Source organism: Ambystoma mexicanum, chromosome 6p (assembly GCF_040938575.1).
Source record: "Ambystoma mexicanum isolate Mex_15411 chromosome 6p, UKY_AmexF1_1, whole genome shotgun sequence".
Lineage (NCBI taxonomy): Eukaryota > Metazoa > Chordata > Amphibia > Caudata > Ambystomatidae > Ambystoma > Ambystoma mexicanum.
Genome location: NC_090935.1, coordinates 107,345,319 through 107,365,450, shown reverse-complemented (window position 1 = coordinate 107,365,450; position 20,132 = coordinate 107,345,319). Strand labels below are relative to the sequence as shown.

General features: G+C 46.5%; 1 protein-coding gene across 1 annotated transcript in view; it reads left to right on the top strand.

Moving 5' to 3' along the window:
* Window positions 1–2,416: 2,416 nt before the first annotated feature.
* The window catches only part of LOC138511251 (phospholipid-transporting ATPase ID-like), a 668,434-nt gene continuing 650,718 nt past the window's right edge, over window positions 2,417–20,132 (top strand). The window contains exon 1 of the mRNA XM_069626794.1: window positions 2,417–2,739. The gene's annotated coding sequence lies outside the window, so the exon portion shown is untranslated. The remainder of the gene's footprint in view (window positions 2,740–20,132) is intronic.

Here is a 20,132-nt window from a genome sequence, read left to right as displayed (position 1 = left end):
ACAAACCTAAATGAAGCTCACTCAGCCAAGAACGTCAGCTGACAAAAAGGCACACTATTTCAAAAATGTGCGCTTGACAGCACTGTCCGACACGCCTACTTGAAAGGGCCTCTTAAGATTGGGGGAGGGGCCAAAGACTACATTACAGTCAACAATATATGACGCTGATACCAAAAAAAGATCAGCTAATCAACGGCCTAGATACCGTAGCCTGTGTGCCGCATACTCCTGACGCGGGTCTTGATAAGAGCACGCAGAAGATTATGCACACGTCACAACAGCAACCTCAGCCCCGCAGAGTCGCAGATCATTCTTCCAATAATCCACCCCAAAGCCCTAAAAGATAAGGGAACGCGGATTATCCTTGAAAAAATACTCCAACCGGTCATAGTCCTTTTTTGAACAGGACTGCTCTTCCATTTTTCAACAGCTGCCTTACCTTGATGTAATTCAAACTAGCGACATACTAAAAATCGAACTACCGTTATGGAACAGCTCGACGAATTGGGCATTGGTAGAATTTGCGTCCCCTTTAATGGTGGCCCTTTTGAAAACTCAAGTGGATCTATTATCGCAGGCAGGGTATAAACTGATTGCATGTGAAAAGATCAAAAGATCTATTCAAATTGCATCTAAACAGGAATCTACTACGGCCAGGCCTACGAACATACCTAATAACGAGTGCGCTGTGCTGAGAGCTCTACAAACCCAAAGCACTCAAGCTCGGGAAAGTGTGTTGGACACTGAATGATGGATGCCGGGGTGCCCTTAAATCGCGTCAATTGACCAAATAAGTCAATTTCTTCCATACGCTGTCTATCTTGGAACACAAGGGAATTTTTCTCTTTTTTTTGACGCAGATAGAGGGCAGAAATTGCTAGAGGACACCGATATATTGACCTTACAAGAAACATGGTGTACTTTACCTATTGACATAGATGGCTTTCATATATTGTCTAACCATGCTACCGCGTCGTAGAAAGGGCAGGCTAGTGGGGGCCTTGCAATAGGTGTCAAGTCGAATATAAAATGTATCCCCTTCTTAAATGTGGAGAAATCTCCCTACGTACTCATGGAAATCTTGCAACTTCCTTCTGCTCAATACGAAGAAAGTTTGATCATAGCTATTTCACCAACCGGTCTAGTCCAGAATTGAGGCGTTTCGCCATGCAACTCCGTTTTAACATCTTGCAGACCAAAGAGTTTACTAGCCATTGGAAAAATCGCTTTAATTCACGATGAGATTTGTAGATGGTGTCGTCTTGACTTTGAGACCTGCGTTAACTTCCTGTACAGCCTTAGAGAACCATTATAGGAGTGGATGTGGGATCTTCGTCAGCTGCTTAAGCAATCTTAGTGGGGACCAGCTGTGGGCCACATTGGTACCTCAATCAATTGTGATAAATGCTGCTGCCCCAGATATCTGGAAGCTTGTCCTCAATGAGAAACAGGCAGCTTAAAGCAGATGATGGATTACTCGTCTCACAATTTGCCGCATTGTTAAAATTGATTGTAAGAACCTGATTTTATCTGATTATGTTGCATTAATTTTGAATGATAATGATGTGTTATTTATATAGAGCCTTAATCCAAAGCGCTTTACAGAGCACATATTTACGTACAATATCACCCAACCGAAATTGGTACTCATTTATCGACCTCGGAAAGATGAAAGGCTGAGTTGGCTTTGCCGGGATTCGAACCTGCAAATCACGCTCAGATCGCAGCAGCGAGCGCTCAACCAGCTGAGCTATCTTACCGAATGCTTTTTATTTTGTATATCAAGATGATGTGGCAGGTTTTAATGGAGATTTACATGATTAATTCTTTTATTCTGTATATTTTATATTTTTGATCATACGCGTGTGCTTAAAGTTTTGTAAATAAACGAATGCACAATTAAAAAAAAATGTTTACAAGGAAACACGTGTCTTTAGCACCAACTCGGGAGTTTCAATGAGCATCAAATTCATTTGACATAATCTTTAAATACATGAAATCTCAATAGCCATTAAAACGATGATTTAATTTAGATCTTTGATCGTTATTTCTAGATTAAATCATAAATAAAAAAAGATTTTCTAAAATATATTTTTTGGTTGTTACTTGGACACTAGTTGCTCACTCGTAGCCCGAACGCCCCCCCCACACGCACACACTTTACTACTAGTGTGTATGATGTTATTTTGCCCAATAAATAGGAAATTGCAATTCATGTGACTCCCCTGGGTTGCACTGGGTATTATATAATAAGGAACTTAGTGCTACCGAAAGGGTGCACCCCTCGCAGTAACGCGGCCACCCCCTGGTGCGCTGGCTGGGTCGCGCTGTGGGGGGGGGGGCGCGCAGACCTCTTCCTCGCAGCCATTAAGCTCGGAGGCGTTTCACTGAGAACCCGAAGTTGTGCTTTCGCTCACTATCTGCAGGAAACAGAGAAACCCCACCACAGACTCCCTGGCTCCCCGCCAAGGCCTCCGACCGTCGCCAGAGGGAGAGACCTGAAAAGTAAACGGAACTGAACCCGAGCGGCGGCGGCGCCGCTGCCCGGAGCAGGGGAAGGTGGACTTGCGACACACACACCCACCCCTGGCATGTGTCATCCACCCCCAGGACTGGGGAGTTAACGAAAAGTGCTTCCTGGGGCCGGCCGCGCAGGGAGGGGTCAGCAGCACACGGAGAGCGAGAGGGAAGGGGTCCAGGGAGCGCCCGCATCTGGCAGACGGGGGCTGCAGCGTGTAGGTAAGAAGGCGTCGCTGCCCTGAAATGCACCCTCACAAATACTGTAGCCTCCCGCTGTAACGCTGCACGTGTTTACACACCTATCCCCCGCATTTACCCCGACTTTTAAGTTCTGGTGTTTGTGCAGGACAGTTGAGACAACTGAGGTACTTAACATTGAGCTGCTTGCCCAGGATCACACAGTGTGTCCCCGATTTGAGCTATTTGCCCAGGGTCACGCAGCGTGTCCGAATGGCGTGTGTCCCCGATTTGAGCTCCTTGCCCAGGGTCCCGCAGTGTGTCCGAATGGTGTGTCCCCGATTTGAGCTATTTGCCCAGGGTCACGCAGCGTGTCCGAATGGCGTGTGTCCCCGAATTGAGCTGCTTGCCCAGGGTCACGCAGTGTGTCCGAATGGTGTGTCCCCGATTTGAGCTACTTGCCCAGGGTCACGCAGTGTGTCCGAATGGTGTATGTCCGATTTGAGCTTCTTGCCCAGGATCACAGAGTGTGTCCGAATGGCGTGTCCCCGATTTGAGCTGCTTGCCCAGGGTCACACAGTGTGTCCGAATGGTGTGTCCCCGATTTGAGCTACTTGCCCAGAGTCACACAGTGTGAGCGAATGGGGTAGCTTGGTTGCAGTCAGAAAATACGTGGCCGCTCTGCGTGCGGTATTGTCTTTAGAAAACCTCACTCGGTGTGGAACGAAGGCAAATGTTCCTATTACTCCTGTGACGACATTATTTTTGCAATAAAGATTTTTGGAAATGGGAGTTTAAAAAAAAAGGTGGCCTGACGTCTCAGACATCTGGTAACGTTCCCCAGAACTATGCGGCGGGAACTCTGCTGAAGTGGGTGCAGACATGCCGTGTCAAGCCCCTGCTTCAAAACAAGTGGGATTCCATCCTTGACGTCGATTAACTCTTTGTGAGCCCGCCAGCACTGCCCCGCCCACACTGGAGGGCTGCCTGCGTTCCAGGCGGCTTGGATGCGGGCCAGCACAGAAACACTTCTCAGGGCCGTCTGGTGCCACAGAGGGAGGGCAGCGGCGGCTCGCGCATGGCTGCGTCTGGGCAATGAGTGGGTCTCGGGAACTGGTACCTGGCGATTAGAAGAAGGAATCTGAATGGTTGTCGTCAAACACGAAGCTGCTGCTACTGGTCAGGTGGCGTAGATGAGTTCAACATTTGCGAGATTCGGGTTGCAATCCCAGCTCCATCGCTGGCCATCGTGTGAGCTTGGCCAAGTATCCCCTTCATCGCGTATACGACTGAACACTCACCTCTGTAATGAGTGCATGGAGTTATGGATTGTGCTACACAAAACACTGTTCTTAAACAATACTTCTAAGCCCTCGACATTCCCTTCCGCCGGCAAGTGCCTTGGGGCGGTTCAGTTGGCAATGGTGCGCTAGACAAGTCTCCTTTGGCAGTCGTGTGACAGCAGAGGGTGCAAGTGGCGAGCGCGCCTCTGCAAAGTGAAAGCAGTCCAGCTCCACGACACTCTGACCCGTCTCACCAGATTTCTAGCATCAAGAGTCCCGATTCATCTGACTTTGACGTTTTCATGATTTCTATTCGCTGGTTCTCGTTACATGTTTTCGTAGAAGGACAGAGTGACTGCAGACGTGTCATCGAAACTCTCCCCCGAGGCCACACGCAGTCATCACAAGTTGTAGTACACACATGAAATACCACAACATCTCCGATCCAAGGCTGAACAGAAAACGGTTTCTTTTTTTTTCATACATTTTTTTGTTTAGGTGTTTGATATAGTGCTGACATAGATCCCAGGTGATGCGCGGCGCTTTACATAGAACGTTTGCTATAAAAATAGTCTCTGAACATGAGTTGCTGTAACATCAGGATTTTACGCTCTGCTTCATGCTTAATTCCCCCGCTTCTAATCGCTGAATTATAGCTGTTAGTGATGAAGGGATGAGTCGTCCCTAATGGGGATTCGAACTTGCACACTGCAGGCTGGCGAGCACATCCTCCAGGAACCATCCACCATGTACGCAGAGAATAGTAGAGTGTGTAAGTGCTGGGAAAGATTTCTTTTTTGGCAACTTTCCCTCCATAGTTTTTGCTCTGTTGTTGAACCTGTTGTGCCTTTTTGAGAGGAAGTAAAGCTCCCAGCTTCACTCCCCTGGCCTTTTGCTCTTGGTTGTCAGCTTCACCCCCCTGGCATTTTGCTCTTTGTTGGCAGCTTCACTCCCCTGGCCTTTTGCTCTTGGTTGTCACCTTCACTCCCTGGGCCTTTTGCTCTTGGTTGTCAGCTTCACTACCCTGGCCTTTTGCTCTTGGTTGTCAGCTTCACCCCCCTGGCATTTTGCTTTTGCTCTTTGTTGTCAGCTTCACTCCCCTGGCATTTTGCTCTTGGTTGTCAGCTTCACTCCCCTGGCCTTTTGCTCTTTTTTGTCAGCTTCACTCCCCTGGCCTTTTGCTCTTGGTTGTCAGTTTCACTCCACTGGCCTTTTGCTCTTGGTTGTCAGCTTCACCCCCCTGGCATTTTGCTTTTGCTCTTTGTTGTCAGCTTCACTCCCCTGGCCTTTTGCTCTTTGTTGTCAGCTTCACTCCCCTGGCCTTTTGCTCTTGGTTGTCAGCTTCACTCCCCTTGCCTTTTGCTCTTTGTTATGGGGAAACTGATCAGTCCTTCAGGCTATCAGTGCTGGGAAACTATGTCTCCTTTTTAACTTTTGCACTTTTTTACAATGCAGTACAATGGGGATACTTTTGTATCACCCTAGGCTTTTACACTTGGGGTTTTTGGTTACTTTTGTACGTGCCTAATCACAATCTGGTGGCAGCAATTATAGTGACACCATGTTTGTGTTATTTCGAGTGTGCACATTCGCGTTTACCTTGCATGGCTACTAAACGTGGCTAGTGCCCTAAAATGGCCACGCCACAAAATTTTTGCGTGTTCTTTGGCCATATTGTTGTTAGTCCTTCTTCCTGCCTTGCCAGGCCAGGCACTCCCATATAAGGTCATGCACTTGCCCAGGAAAGCTGCTGCCTTCGCGGGCTAGTGATGCCTTTGTGTGTGTGTGTGGCCCAGGAAGAAGGTGGGACTGTCTAGTCCCACTCCACATCTGTGCTGCCAAAAAGTCTGTGTGCGGGGCATGAGTGAAACCAATAGTTGTCCCTGATTGGACAACTACTGCCTGGAGGCCACACCTGGGTCGGATAAAATACCACACATGGCATGGGAAACTCAAAAGAACAAAGAACGCACAGTACCAAGAGATCAGTTCTCTTCTTGCCACCACTTGAAGTCCAGGTTAATACCCTGGTCTTTGTCTTCCGGTTGCAGACTTTCAGCGTTCCCGAACCCGACAGGACCTCTGAAGTCCATAAGGCACAGCATTGGCAATACTTCAGGTTTTCCTCAACACCACAGCGTATCTTCTTGCTAAGGAGTCCTCCTTCCTTCCTCAGGAGTTGAGGGAGCTGCTTGGCTGAGGTTCAGCCTCACACACCCTCCATGCTCTTGGTCCCTGAGGCCCTGCTCTCCTTTCTATACCTCTCATAGCACCCTGTCCCTCGGTGAGATTGTATCAATATATTCCTCCTCTCAATATTGAGAAATGCCAGAGCCGACCTGTCCTGCCAGAACCTCTCTGGTTTCCTTCACTCTTCACATCCGTTATGCAAATCTATCCGCCCCTCTAGCATTTCCTCATTCACCTGTCCAGAAGGTAATGGCTTTCTCCCTTCCCCAACTCCTCATTATCATGCACACACTGTCAGAATGAGCTGGCTGGCTTAAATCGTGTTCACACTCCCCCCCTGTGTGGCATTGGGGAAAGGGCTTGCACTTGACGTCACCAATCGGAAAAGGGTTGGGAGTGCCTAAGAGTCTGACTGCCACTTGAGTGAAATTTGAGGTTAGGGCTTGTCCCAGTGGTGTCATAAAGAATAGCCACCATTTTGATCTCCATTCTGTCCTTCCACTTGGTTTCCTGTGTTGAGCCCCTGAAGATTCTTGTGCAGCAGACAGGTTAGCAGCATTTTGTAAGCGTGTAAATCCTTTGTCCATTGAGCTACACAGATCTGCATCTAGCCGTGGTGTAAAGATGGCCCAAAAGTCCCAGGTAAGTCCAGGGGAAACAGAGTCAATCCAAACGAGACTCAATGACGCAGTAGACAAAGTGCATGGCAAAAGCCAACTTTATTCGCATTAAAACAAAGCTAAGACTGCATCCAAGCATTGTCATCCCATGGCGCTCTGCCCACTCAAAGAACAGTTGCTTTAGTACTACAAAGGTGTCATCAATGATGTCAAAACATAATATCAAAACAAAGGGGGGTCTGGGAGTCTCTCTTCCAGCACGAACACAGCCCAGTGACCTGTTCTTGGGTGGATGGCCCCTGGGAGAGACTCTACCAAGTCTTTAGCTCACTGTCCCTTTCACAGAGAAGACATTTCCCTGCATATCAGTCTTTGTCCCGCCCATTTGAGCAGTCCAGCACCGAAATGCTAGGCAATTCTCCTCTGAACAAGAGTACCAACAGCAACCCCATACATGTGTTTCAGCCTTGAGACACATGTTTAATATTTAAAGAATGGAGCTATAACTGAAGAAACAAGAGTAAATCTACATACAAGTACGAAGAAATCATATATTCAAAGAAAATAAGTAAACAGATGCATAGTGAATGTATATATATATAGAAAGGCACAGTAGATGAGTTACATAGAAGCTTCCTGCATTAGAGAATATAACATGGGTTCTATAAAGGAACTCTTTAAAGCTCCTGTGGTGGCGGCTTTGTTATGTGCAGCATGGTGCCTGGGGGGTTCGAAGCAGCATTGCACGCTGGTTGCCTTCGCAGTTGTCACCCCTGTGTGTTCAGAGCAGTGCTTCCTGGTGTACTATGCACTTTGGTAACTTTTGTCGGTATCTTCATAATGTACACACAGGCCGGGCGGGAAGTACGTGTGCACAGGGAAATGCCGCCCGGCTGGATAATGTACTCGCCAAAACAGAGTGAGACCCTCACATAAGGTGCCAGGATAAGGTGGCAGGCACGGCGACAGCGCTCATACACAACAATCATGTAACGAGGAGACAATCAATTATGCCTGATGTTCACCAGAAGTGGGAGGGTGTCAATTGGAGTTTTAAGCTCGACTGCAGCTTTACCATCAATTAGTAATTAGCTCAACAAGGGCGTGGACGCAGCTTCCCTTTAATTGTATCCACATTTACGGATAAACATCAGTGGAATACATGCGTGGTACACGCTCCTGACTTGGATCAACAAAGCCTTTTATGGAGTGCCCCTCTCTTCGTGCACCCAGCGATGTGGTGGCGTATTTTGAAGAGTGCTGGGTGAGTGCTCTGACTCCTTGCTGCCTGCTGAAGGGTGCTGTTTCTTAGGGTCTTGCCACTGGCCAAGGCCACTCCTTCCTCTTCAGATGGCGTAAGTTGTCTGATGTACGGTCGGTGTGAGACAGGCGTCACTCATCCTGCGCTGTGTTTTCATTTCATCCCGCTGCACTCACTGCAGTTTTTCAACTGTTAATGCAGGAGTTCAAGTGCCAGAAAGCAAAGGTAAACACAGGACTGCTTGAGTGATTGTATTTGCACCCTTCCCCGTACACAGGTGGCCAAATCCTTCCCATCCCTGTAGTACTTTCTTATCATTGCCTGAACCATGGGCAAACATGCCAAAATGTCCCATTCCATGCAGGAGATTTTAGTCCAGTCCTGCTTTTAATTTTGCATTCTGGGACTTGTAATCTTGTATTTTCACCATTCTAAATCTATGACTACAAGTCCCCAATGCGAAGAAGAAGAAAGAGCACTGGACTAATATCCCCCAAATGGGACTAATATCCCCCAAATGGAATGGGTGTGTTGGCATGTATGGTCTATGTGAAGTGAGGTAGGAAAGCAGAAATAGCGGAGCTCGTACCTGGGCAAAAATGGCATGGTAACTTTACCGCTCCCTGAATGCCGCATAATCGTGTGAAGGTTATTTTGGATCATTTTGTTTTGCCTGATTTCCATGGCACATTTGAGCCACACCGTATTGTGCTAAATATAATTTTCAGATTTCTTGAGGAAGTTTTGGCTACTTTTTAAAAATCAATTGGTGCCCTTTGTGCTCCTTATTTTTTTGTTTATTGTTTGTAAAAGGGTGAACATCCACTTCGCCCCTTTGCTCATTCCTCCTTCCCGTTTATTCCCCTTGGTTTAACCCATTCTTAATTTTTCCTCCCTTTCTCACCGTCTCCCCCTTTATTCTCTCCATAATGGTATAAGCCTGCTCATATTCCTCCCACCCCAAGCTATTTTTCTACTTTTCATTTAAATGTTTAGTTTCAGTTTCTCTTTAGGACTGTTTTGTATTGGGGGTATTAGTGTTTAAGTAAACAGCCTGTGCCCATCACGCCTGGTTCCACAAAAACGCCACAAGTTTGTGAGCAGCTTTGCACACCTTTCATGCTGTTGGGTCTCTAAAGAGTCGCACATCAAATGTTTTGGGGCATTATCCCATTGAGGTCAGTGAGGCAAGCCGGTTTAAAGGGCGGTGCCTTTTTATTGGGTCGGTAGTCCCATCGAAGTCTACCGGGTGCATTATTCTTGCTACTGCAGTGAAATGAGTCACAGGAGGGTGTCACCCTCCAAATGAGGTGAGTTGACCGTTATGACTTTGTACTGAACTGGTTTGGATGTAATCAGGGATGATAAACTAACATTGAAGCCGACACGGAGCAACACAGGTTCGATCGCCGGGTCCGCGCTTAGAAATCTCTAGGTATTAAGTGCGTTATAAATAACCTATCATATCATATCATTGGGCATGTCAGAGGCATGGCACAGAGGTTTCACTAACCTTAACATATTGGTTGGGCAATGCCCTGCTCTGCTTATTTGACCGAAACACAAGTGTGCATATCTTCAAATGTGCATCCATAAAGTTGCAGGTTCCGAAAAGAACTTTAAGAATGTATACGATTCTTTGTATGAACAGGTGCAAAATGTGTTTTTTTTTTTTACACTGCTAATGAACATAAGAACCATCGCACACTGCGGCTGATTTAATAACACACGTACAGCATGACACTGTGCAGTTGTGTGGTGTGACAACTATGCTCAGCTCCGGTGCAAACAATGGGCCTCATTACGACCCAGGCGGTAAATTACCGCCTGGGCCGTGACTTTACCACCATGGCGTAAACTACGTTTACGCCATGGTGGTAGGCGGACTTACCGCCCCATTCCGAGGTCGGCGGGGCGGTAAGTCCCCAATCCCCATTTACCCTTCCCCATTCCCATTTTTGCCCCATAGGGCATAATGGGAGTGGGGAAGGCGTTAATTACGCCACCGTAAATTACGGTGGCGTAATTAACTCCATGGTCCCTTAGCGCCATGGATTTTAACACCTGCTAAAAGCAGGTGTTAAAACCTCCATGGCGCTAAGGGACCTCGTACTCAGGCGGTAAGGGTCGGCGCTGTTTACGCTGCCGTAAACCCCTTAACGCCTGGGTCCTAATGAGGCCCAATGGATCTTTTGGGTTATGTTTATACCTTCCGGTAAATCATAGAGCATTTCAGTTTGAGCCCAATAGGTTTTGCTTGCGACACCTATTAGCCAAAACTATTGCATTGGATTACAGAAAGGAAGGAATGGCAAATGAGGAGGGACACACATCCCAAACAAAAGCCCAAACTGCCCGCATTGCCAATGCTTGGTAATAAGATGGCTGGGCAACTACACTCTTGCTTCTATCTTAGCATGTAATTCATTTTGTATTTAATTTTATACATTGGTCATGTTAGTGTTCTTCATGTCTCTGGATGCTATGTTAATTTTCTTCATGTCTAAATGCTTATATTACCCATTGTTCATGTTTTCCATGTGGAGTGCAAATTCGCTTCATGTCTAATGCACGCTCTATTACTGGTCTAACGTTTGTTTGAGTGGTGTTGCCACCCTCAGCTCACATTGTTCCCAAACCCTGCTGTGCCTGCGGGGGACAAGCACGGAGCGGCTGTCTGTGTGAGAAACGCTCTCACCTTTGCAGTATTGAAGCGGGGTAAGGGCAAATGCTATGGATGACATATTCATCTGCCTTCCAACACTGGCAACTTTGGGCCTCATTACACAGTATGCGGTAAACCATGGCGCTATTAGCGCCATGGTTCATGCTGGTAATTTACCGGTACCGCCTTGGAGGAAAGGGGAATTACCGCCCTATTCCAAGGTTGGGAAGGCGGTAATTCCTCCTTCATCCATTGCCCTTCCCCATTCCCATTTTTGCCACATAGGGCATAATGGGAATGGGGAAGGCGCTAATTACGGTACCGCAAATTGCGGTACCGTAATTAGCACCCGGGTCCCTTTGCGGGTTCATTTTTTAACGCCTGCTAAAAGCAGGCGTTAATGTACCAACCCGCAAAGGGACCTCGTAGTAAGGCGGTAAGGGTTTACCGGTACCTGTAAAATACCGCTACCGGTAAACCCTTACCCCCTACCGTGCAATGAGGCCCTTTGTCTCACCAGCACTGACTTTGATTTGGAAGCCTCTTCATAGAGGTATGCCATGGCATCTCCTCCTACCTGCAGAGACTTCACGGCTGAAACAATGTATCTTCATCAGTTCTGCGTTCCACGTGGTTTAAATCAACCTCAAAGGGAAGCTGTCCTGAAGTCAGACTTGAATAAACAAGAAAACAGCATTCCAGGATGTCAGGCAGTGCGGATATGTTCCTATTAAAGGGGAACAAACCTTTTCCATCACTGTGATTTCAGGTCAGTTTCTCACTATTCCGCTTGCTTTCAGGATTCCTGAAGGATTGGCAACACTGTCTCTTTCGTGCTCTAGCACCTAGAAGCGTCTGTGTGCTAGATGTAACTACCAATCAAATATCTCAAACCAAATAACCAGACAGACTCAAGGAGATAGCAAAATACTGCATTAATCTCAAAGAAGTAAAGCAGGGTGAATAAACACTCATTAAGTCGATTCATGCAGGAGCACACTGTCTTTTCAATTACACTCAGTTTAAGTTTATATAATGCTAGATGGATCACCTATTATGTCATCCTACGTGGCAAACTGCAAAACATATCAAGGGGTGGGACTGGATTAGGGGAACATGTCTACCTATAGAAAATATGCGTTTTAGTCCCTCATTGGCGGTCTCTTATCTGTGAGACACACCCTGAGCTACTTCTATACACATGGTGCAATATACTCGTCATAGCAGAGAATATGGCAGCAGAATAATACTTTGCAACATTGTATGTAAAAGTGCATGGCAGGCTTTTATGATTGGTTGGCAACCAAAATCCAACCTTGGATAGTAGGCTCACTAGCAGCACGTACATAGAAACACCCGGGTGTTTGGAGGTACGTCAGCTCTCCCCTTGTTTTCACAATTAGTCTACCCTCTGTGATCAGTAAGCCTTATGTCAGTGTCTTTTAATTGAAGGCTGACCTTACCAGTCTGCACTGTCTCGGGACATTCGAAGGAGTGTAGACACACCATTATCTTAGCTTCAAGCTTAATGAATAGCCTTTGTTTGCAAGCTCTTCGTCACATGTTACAAGACCACACATTTGTCAATTTCAATAGTCTATTCTACCATATTTGATTCAATTATGCTGGGTGAAGTTGCTCCCGTGGCCTTTAGAGACTTGCTCACTCTATCCCATATAAACTTCACGCCCTTTTAATTGTCCAGTATTTGGAATCCATAAATGTTCTTGTTCCTCCTAATGTTTGGGAAATATGTCCTTGCACATGGTCTGCTCATTAGACTCCCTTTGTGTTTTTCCTCCTCTTGAAATAGCATCCTTGGCTCCAAGCCAATGTACTCTATTTTTCAAGGGAAAACACCTTCTTCATCATCTTTCCACTTTAAGATCCTGGGCTCGTATTATGAGGTAGCTGGGTTGATTGACATAAGCCGTCGTACATCTTCTTCTAATGGTTGTGCTAAACGTTGAATATACACCTCTCATAAGCAAGCTTCTACGTATTTGTTCTTCCTTGCGTTTCAGTGTACTTACAGTTATTGACCAATGAGTCACTTCATTATTGTTTGTGTTTGTAAGTACTGTCTCATGGGGTACAGGTTTCTCATAGTGCTTCAGTTACATCGTCATTCTTAAGTATTTTCATATCGTTTCAGCATAGGTTCTTATATCTTCTTTATGATATTCTTTTGCTGTCATTGGACTTTGCTTTAGCGCACATCCATTCCGGCTGTATTTTGACAGCTCGGCAAAGTCCTTCCTTCTTGTTAACTTTCCTCCACTATGTCAGCTTGCGGGTACACTTGAACGGTTGTCTGAATGCATATCGCCTCTCATATACTTGACGAGGTGCAGAATTATTTCAAGGATTCCGGCATGGGTTCCCCATCATGGCTCTTCGTCTGTCATCCCAGTATGATGGTAGAAAGGAGGCAGGGACTAGGGAGGAGACATGTACCCCCTCCTCTACACTTTCTTAATGTGGGGATCAGTGTGGGTGATCAAGGGATCCTCTGTATGACTTCACTGGGTCCAGCATCCACTTGCTTAGGATGGCCCCGGCCCCTTAGTCCGCCCCACTGTCAGTGCCTAAGCTTAGGCAGGTACTTAGTCACACCTGGCAGAGGGTCTGCAGGTTTTCAGGGGCTAACCTCTTGCATTAGCATATATCCTTTCTGGTCGCCATAGAGAGATTTCAATAGAATACTCTCTTTAACAGAGAGCCGGTTCATTGATTGCTATGTAGCCCGATCTCATTAAGACGGGGATGGAAAGGATAGTGTCATTCTGATATCTCTGATGTTTGACAGTGTTTTGATGGGAGGGCCCTGTAAATTGCTCTGTGCCAGATGAAGCTGGAAATGATCACAGCCAGGAACATTCCAAGAGCTGTAGGCTAGGCAGGACTACACATTTCAATTTTCAGGGAATCTGGTTGACTTGCCGCCGCTTGCCATTGTGGTCCTCTTGTTTACCAGTAGAAATTCAACATATATCAACCTGAAACAACTACTGTAGAAACCAAAGGCAGGCAGGAAACATCAAGGCAAAACCTTTCAACCTGACAACATTTGCGCCACCCCTTCCGAGGGTAATGTACATTGCTAGGCCAACAAAGCATGCATCTTCCAAAGTGACTCTGCCCCTGTCTCCTGACATCAATGTAGTTTCGGTGACAAAATTGTTTGTGTTATTTTGGTCGACCTAACTTTGGTAGTTCTTTATTTTTTCAACTTCACTTCTACGTATATCAGGTCGACCAGAATTATTACAACTTTCTAACTTATTTTAATAAACCGCCATGAGCCAGATTCCACATATGAGGCAGGGGTGTTGCAAGGCATTCTCTGTGATATTGTCTACTGATGGCACAGGATAGAGTAGCATGGAAGCAACTCCTAGTGACCTCTGGCAGTGATCTGTGGTGGTCATGTGTTCCCACCAGCAGGTCTTCTGGGACAGTTTGGGTTAGTCAATTCTTGGGTGTGCATGAGGCAGTCCTGAATTAGCAAGCGATGACTAGTCTCTCTTGCTGTCTGGATGTGTATTTCATTGTCTTTGCAATGCACTACACACTCAAGTAAGAAGAATCCACACATATGCTATACTTACACTATACTTATACAGTGTTCAGTACACACCTGCAATATGCTCATATTCTCTGAATTCATGTAAGCCCGGTGACGATGCTCAGAATATGCATATGCACGCATGGTCTTGAGAAACGCACAAGGAGGCTAGAAACTATGTAATCACAATGTGCGTGCACACATAGGATACGTTTGGAATACCAGTGGGCCCAATACACATGTGCAGTATGCATGGAATATAAGTAAGCACTGTGAAAAACCAGAAGGTGTCTCACCCACTTGTCCCCGGGATCTGTCTTCCAGGTGGCCAGGACACTGCCATGACTTTTGGAGCCAGTTCCTGGGGGCAGACCAGTGTGTGAAGATCACCTGAGTGAGGTGTCTTTGCAGAATAAGAGTGGGACACCGGATGGTGAGACGTGGTATCCCCTTCCCTGTAACACCTTTACCCCATCCTACCACATAGGGTACCTAGGATCTCTACCACCTCTCCCATTTATAACCAAACACTTTCTCACAGAAAGCCAGCTATATGAGAAAACAGACTAACACCCAAGCAATATACCTGATGTGTCCCAATACAATGGTCAGGCGATGTCTGGCAATTACTGACCATTACACACACCTGGCTCCCATTAAGCTTCCCCACTTGTATACAAGGCGGAGCACAAGAGCGCACTCAAAGCGAGGCAAAGCACACAAGGCAACAGCAGTTTCAAGATGGCAGCTGAATGAGAGATGAAAGACGGCAAAACAGAGGGGGATCGCAAGGAGGGAAGTTCCCTTGACTTTTTCGACAAGGAAACGTTACTTTCCAGAAACCTCAAAAATAGAAAGCGTAAGACTAGGAAACCAGGCTGAAGAATCCTTCATTGTGTGTCGTAGATATCCGGGGCCCTCCCGCGTCCATAATCAAAGTGGTGAGAATCACCAGCTGCCGTGGTGCCATCCTTGGCTCCAAGAACAAAGCATCATCAGTGAAATCAACACAGCTGGTGAGTTGGGATGACCAATACAAGACCGGTCTGTGTTGAATCCAAGGTTGCAAGCAGCAACATTGTATTGCGGGCGCTGGAACGAACATCTTTAAAACTCGTATGATAAAAGACACAGTTAAAGTTGAACTGCTGATGAGTGATTGAACTTTGAAACCAAGATACAATACCTTTGACAGAATGGTTCGGCACCACCTGGGTGCTCACTCAAAGGTCTCTGTAAGGTATCCAGCTGAGAAGTGGCAGAAGTGAAAGTTGAAAGAGTTACATGTCTACAAAGTATTGTGAATCGAAGTGGTCCTGCGATGGGTCAAGCAAATCCGGCGCACAGTTGAAAGTCTTTGATTTTGATAAAGTAAAGACAGTTTGAAAAGTAGATAAATTGGTCCGAGCCTGGGGCAGGGGGATCCAGGGTGAACACTGAACCACCCGATAAATAGGATACGTGAAAATCCAGAGAACACTGTGTTAAAGTGGGACTGATCCCGGCGGAGGGGGACCTGAGTTGAATCATGAATCACCTGAGAAATTGTATACATGTGAAATCCTAACAAGGAAGGAACTTTATTGTTTGTTTGTCACATCAGGCCCTCTGAAATAAGAGACTTTGAATGGCAAAAAGACTTTGGCACAGAAGGCCCTGATGCTGAGGTTTTGAACTGCATCCTTGTGCTAGAGAAGCCAGAGACTGTGCTAAACTCGAGTGTGCCGCTCTCTCCCATGCTGAAACCTGAGGAAGGGAAGCTACTGGCTCTATTTGTATTTAGAGGTAAGGATTGGCAAAAGGCTTATTAGTATAAGCTCTTTTATTTTGACAAAACTCTACTCGGACTGTTTATTATTTGATGGTCGTAGCTTGCTCCCATCTTTAGATTTAGGATTAGGTAGGCGTTTTTCAAACCCAATTGAAGTTCAATAAACACCCTTGAATTGTGGTCACTTGTATCTCTCTTACTGTTTGATGCCATGCCTACCTTACAGCACATGCATGATAAAAGAATCTGCATAGACACAACACATACAATCTGTAAACTTTGAATGAATACGTATATGCTTACACACACACACACACACACACACACACACACACACACACACACACACACACACACACACACACACACACACACACACACACACACACACACACACACACACACACACACACACACACACACACACACACACACACACACACACACACACACACACACACACACACACACACACACACACACACACACACACACACACACACACACACACACACACACACACACACACACACACACACACACACACACACACACACACACACACACACACACACACACACACACACACACACACACACACACACACACACACACACACACACACACACACACACACACACACACACACACACACACCTCTCAGACCATGAGAATGCATATACAATATGCATTACATAGAAGTGAGCACAATATACTCATACAGTATTTTCCGAACATGCATATGCAGATACGATATGCAAGACATTCATATACACATGGGGAGATTCCATCCCTTTGAGCTCAGTTCTTCCTTGCATTTCAATGTGATTCAGGCCTAGCCTAGCACTCCGCCGCACACTCGATGGCCGAGTGGAAGGGCTAACACTCAATGACACAATATTGATTCTGAGCATGTGTGTGGTTGGAAGAGCATTTTTGATTACCCCTCCACACACTAAATGGCCAGGTAGAAGGGCAGTAATCTTTAAAGCTGCTGATAGGGTGACCACAGAGTTCTTATTCTGAGAAACAGAGCCTGGCCCTGCCTATACCTCCCACAGGCTGGGGTGAGGCTAGTACAGATAGCCTAGTCCTAGCCTGAGACAGGCAATGGCAGGAGGTAAGGCCAAGCTCCAGTCAATCCTTCAGAAGGAAGGTTGCCTAGCCCAACTCCTGAAATGCCACGCCTCTAGCCTCGCTTCAAGTGCCTTATCCATATGCCTAGCAGGAGAGGCGTTAACGCCCACCGAACCCAAGGCACCAGCCCTGGTGACAGCTTCTTGCTCAATTCAGTCCCTTGGGGGAAGAAGTGTGTAGAATATTGTTGGTGAACGGTAACTGGGGCCCTCTGCATGATTTACACAGGGCAACGGTGCAGCACATGTTGAATAATCACTCGGACCTGCACTGAGTTGAGCAGGCCACATGCTGCAAAGTTTGTTTTAGCAGGGTTTCCTGAGGAGAGCAGCCAGCCGGCTCCATGCCTTCTCTCAGTGCTTCGAAAATAGACATTTTGAATTCAATAATCAAGCCTTGGGAATCTCATATTGCTGGTTTCTGAAAGGGACTTATGGTGGTTTAAAATAAATATGCAAAACGGCTACAACTGGTGTTGGTGGAAGGATGAAGGACAGCTATTGGCCATATGTAGAGCGATCTATGTTACATAGAAAATGTGGTGTGACAAAACTACTACTGTTCTGCAGGATTACAGGGATGAGTAGTGAATAAAACTCCTACCCAGCCCTCATACGTTTACAAACCAACAGTGATCGGTAATGAATCGTGGGATTCACCACTTCTCCCCAGGGCTAGCCTTTTTTTGGGAGAGTAGGGAGGTGAGCCCATTACTCAACACCCTCCCTACGGGTAGAGGCAAGCAGGACCTCACTGGGAGAGACTCCCCCCTTTGGGGACAAGGATTCCGGTTCCAGTGAGGAACTCCCAAAGCCCAAGACCATCATACCTTTCATCTCACGACCTTGGGCCTCATCACGAGTTTGTCAGTAACCCTTAAATGCAGCGGTAGCGCTATTACTGCCGCATTTAAGGGTCCACCAGATCATGGCTTTGGCGGATTTCTCCCCAGCTCTGAGCTGGGGGGAAATCTGCAGCAAATTTGCCGATTTTCAGCGCGATTACCGCCGGCGGAAAATCCGCCGGCAGTAATAGCGCAAATTTTCCCCATTGGGCCCAATGGGGAATGAGGAATTCCCGAATGAGCCCAATGCGGAATGAGTAATAACTGTTCCGCCAAAAACCGTGATCCGGCGATAATAGCGCTAGGGGGGTTTGGCGGTAGGGCTATTAGCGCCGGTGCTAATAGCACCGGCGTTACCGCCCAACTCGTGATGAGGCCCCTTGTATAGAAAGACAGGAAGAACGAGCACAAGTTGGTACTGTCAACCAAGCACACCTTTCAAGATCTATAGAAGCAACTGGGATGAAGAAGATCACTCAAGTCATAAGGAGTGAACAAGTGCAAGAGAAGATAGGCTTGTGCAGATGCTCAGGGAAGCCCGAACAAAACGTCATAAAACCAAGAGGCGGGCCCTGTCTGTGAGAGAGGAGGACCATGAAGTTTGAATCGACTGGAGCTGCCCAGCTGATGAGGTCCTGGACGTGCTGCGTCCAACATGAAGAGGAGAACCCAGAGAGGATCCTAAAGTGCTACTTTGGAGTGAAACCACGCTGCTTTGAAGTGAAACCTCACTGCAGACTGAAGTGGAGGTCTTGCATGCAGGGAAGCTGAAAGACCCGAAGCAGTTTACTGATGCGCTGTGTTGGAAAAGTGGTGGTGGGACCGCTAGTGAGAGGCGGTGGACCTGTTGAACCCTCAACAACGCAGAGACCACAGCAGCATAGCCAACCGAAGGAGTAGCCGAGCAACAAGCTGGTGGGTTCCCGGAGTGAGAAGCCATCCCGACACAAGAAAAAAGAATCCCCTGTCCTTGCAGGGCCCTGGTGATGTTACCCTGGCAAACCAGAGGTGAGGGGTCAAACTGGAGACCAGGGAGGGGAACTAAAGAGAATTATAAGCATTTCCAGGACATGGATACTCGTCTCAGTACACCAGAAATGGTGAAGATACTGCAAGAGAGTAATAAACCTTACTGGGACACGCATACTCATCTTCGTACACCAGCCATGCTAAAGATGCACACAGAGAGTAATACACCTTACTGGGACATGATTACTCATTTTAGTGCATCTGAAGTGTTAAAGATACCGAGGGAGAATACTGAATATCACTGTGATAAGCATACTTGCCTCAGTGCAATAGAAGTATTAAAGATACAGAGAGAGAATACTAAACAGTAGTGGGATTCACACACCTGTCATAGTCCATGTCAAGCTTTAAAAATACTAAGAGGAAGTGACAATCATTATTAAAACCTTCCTACTCGTCACAGTGGAGACGAAATAAAGGATGTACAAAGAAAGAGTGATAAAGGTGACTGGAACGACCGTCCCAGTCTAGGAGGAGGAATAAGAGAGAGTGAGAAAGAGTGTTGGAACTTTACTGTTTGCATTCCAGAAGAGGAAAAGACAAAAGACAAGAAAGACTGTAGTAAGAGCAAAAGAGAGATATTGAAATAACTCATAGGAGGTTCATTTTTGGAACAGAAAAGCAAGCAATGAAGAAGAGCCAAATTGAGAATCCTCCTGAAAACTGGCAGAGTCCAGTAGATGAAACGTAGAAATAAATGAGTGGTAGTGAGAAGGTATCTATGTGTACCGTATTGAACTGAAATTGGGCAAGACCCAGATTACACGAGAAGGGAGTCATTCTCCTGTATGTTAGTTATTATTATAGTGGTAGGGTCAGGTGAGGGTAACCTTGGACTGCAGACTGAATCTGATTTGGACTCACACAGAAGACTGACAACCACATGAATTAGTTTGTTAGGTACGGAATGCACATAGCCTAGGGAAAGATGGAGTTTGCACCTTTTTGTTAAATAAAAACCTCTAAAAATGGAAAGTCAGGGTCCCTGTCCTCCTCCTGACCCGCACACAGATCACAATCCCAACGGTGAAACAGGCACAGCCTGACAAGTATACCTCCTTCGCCTC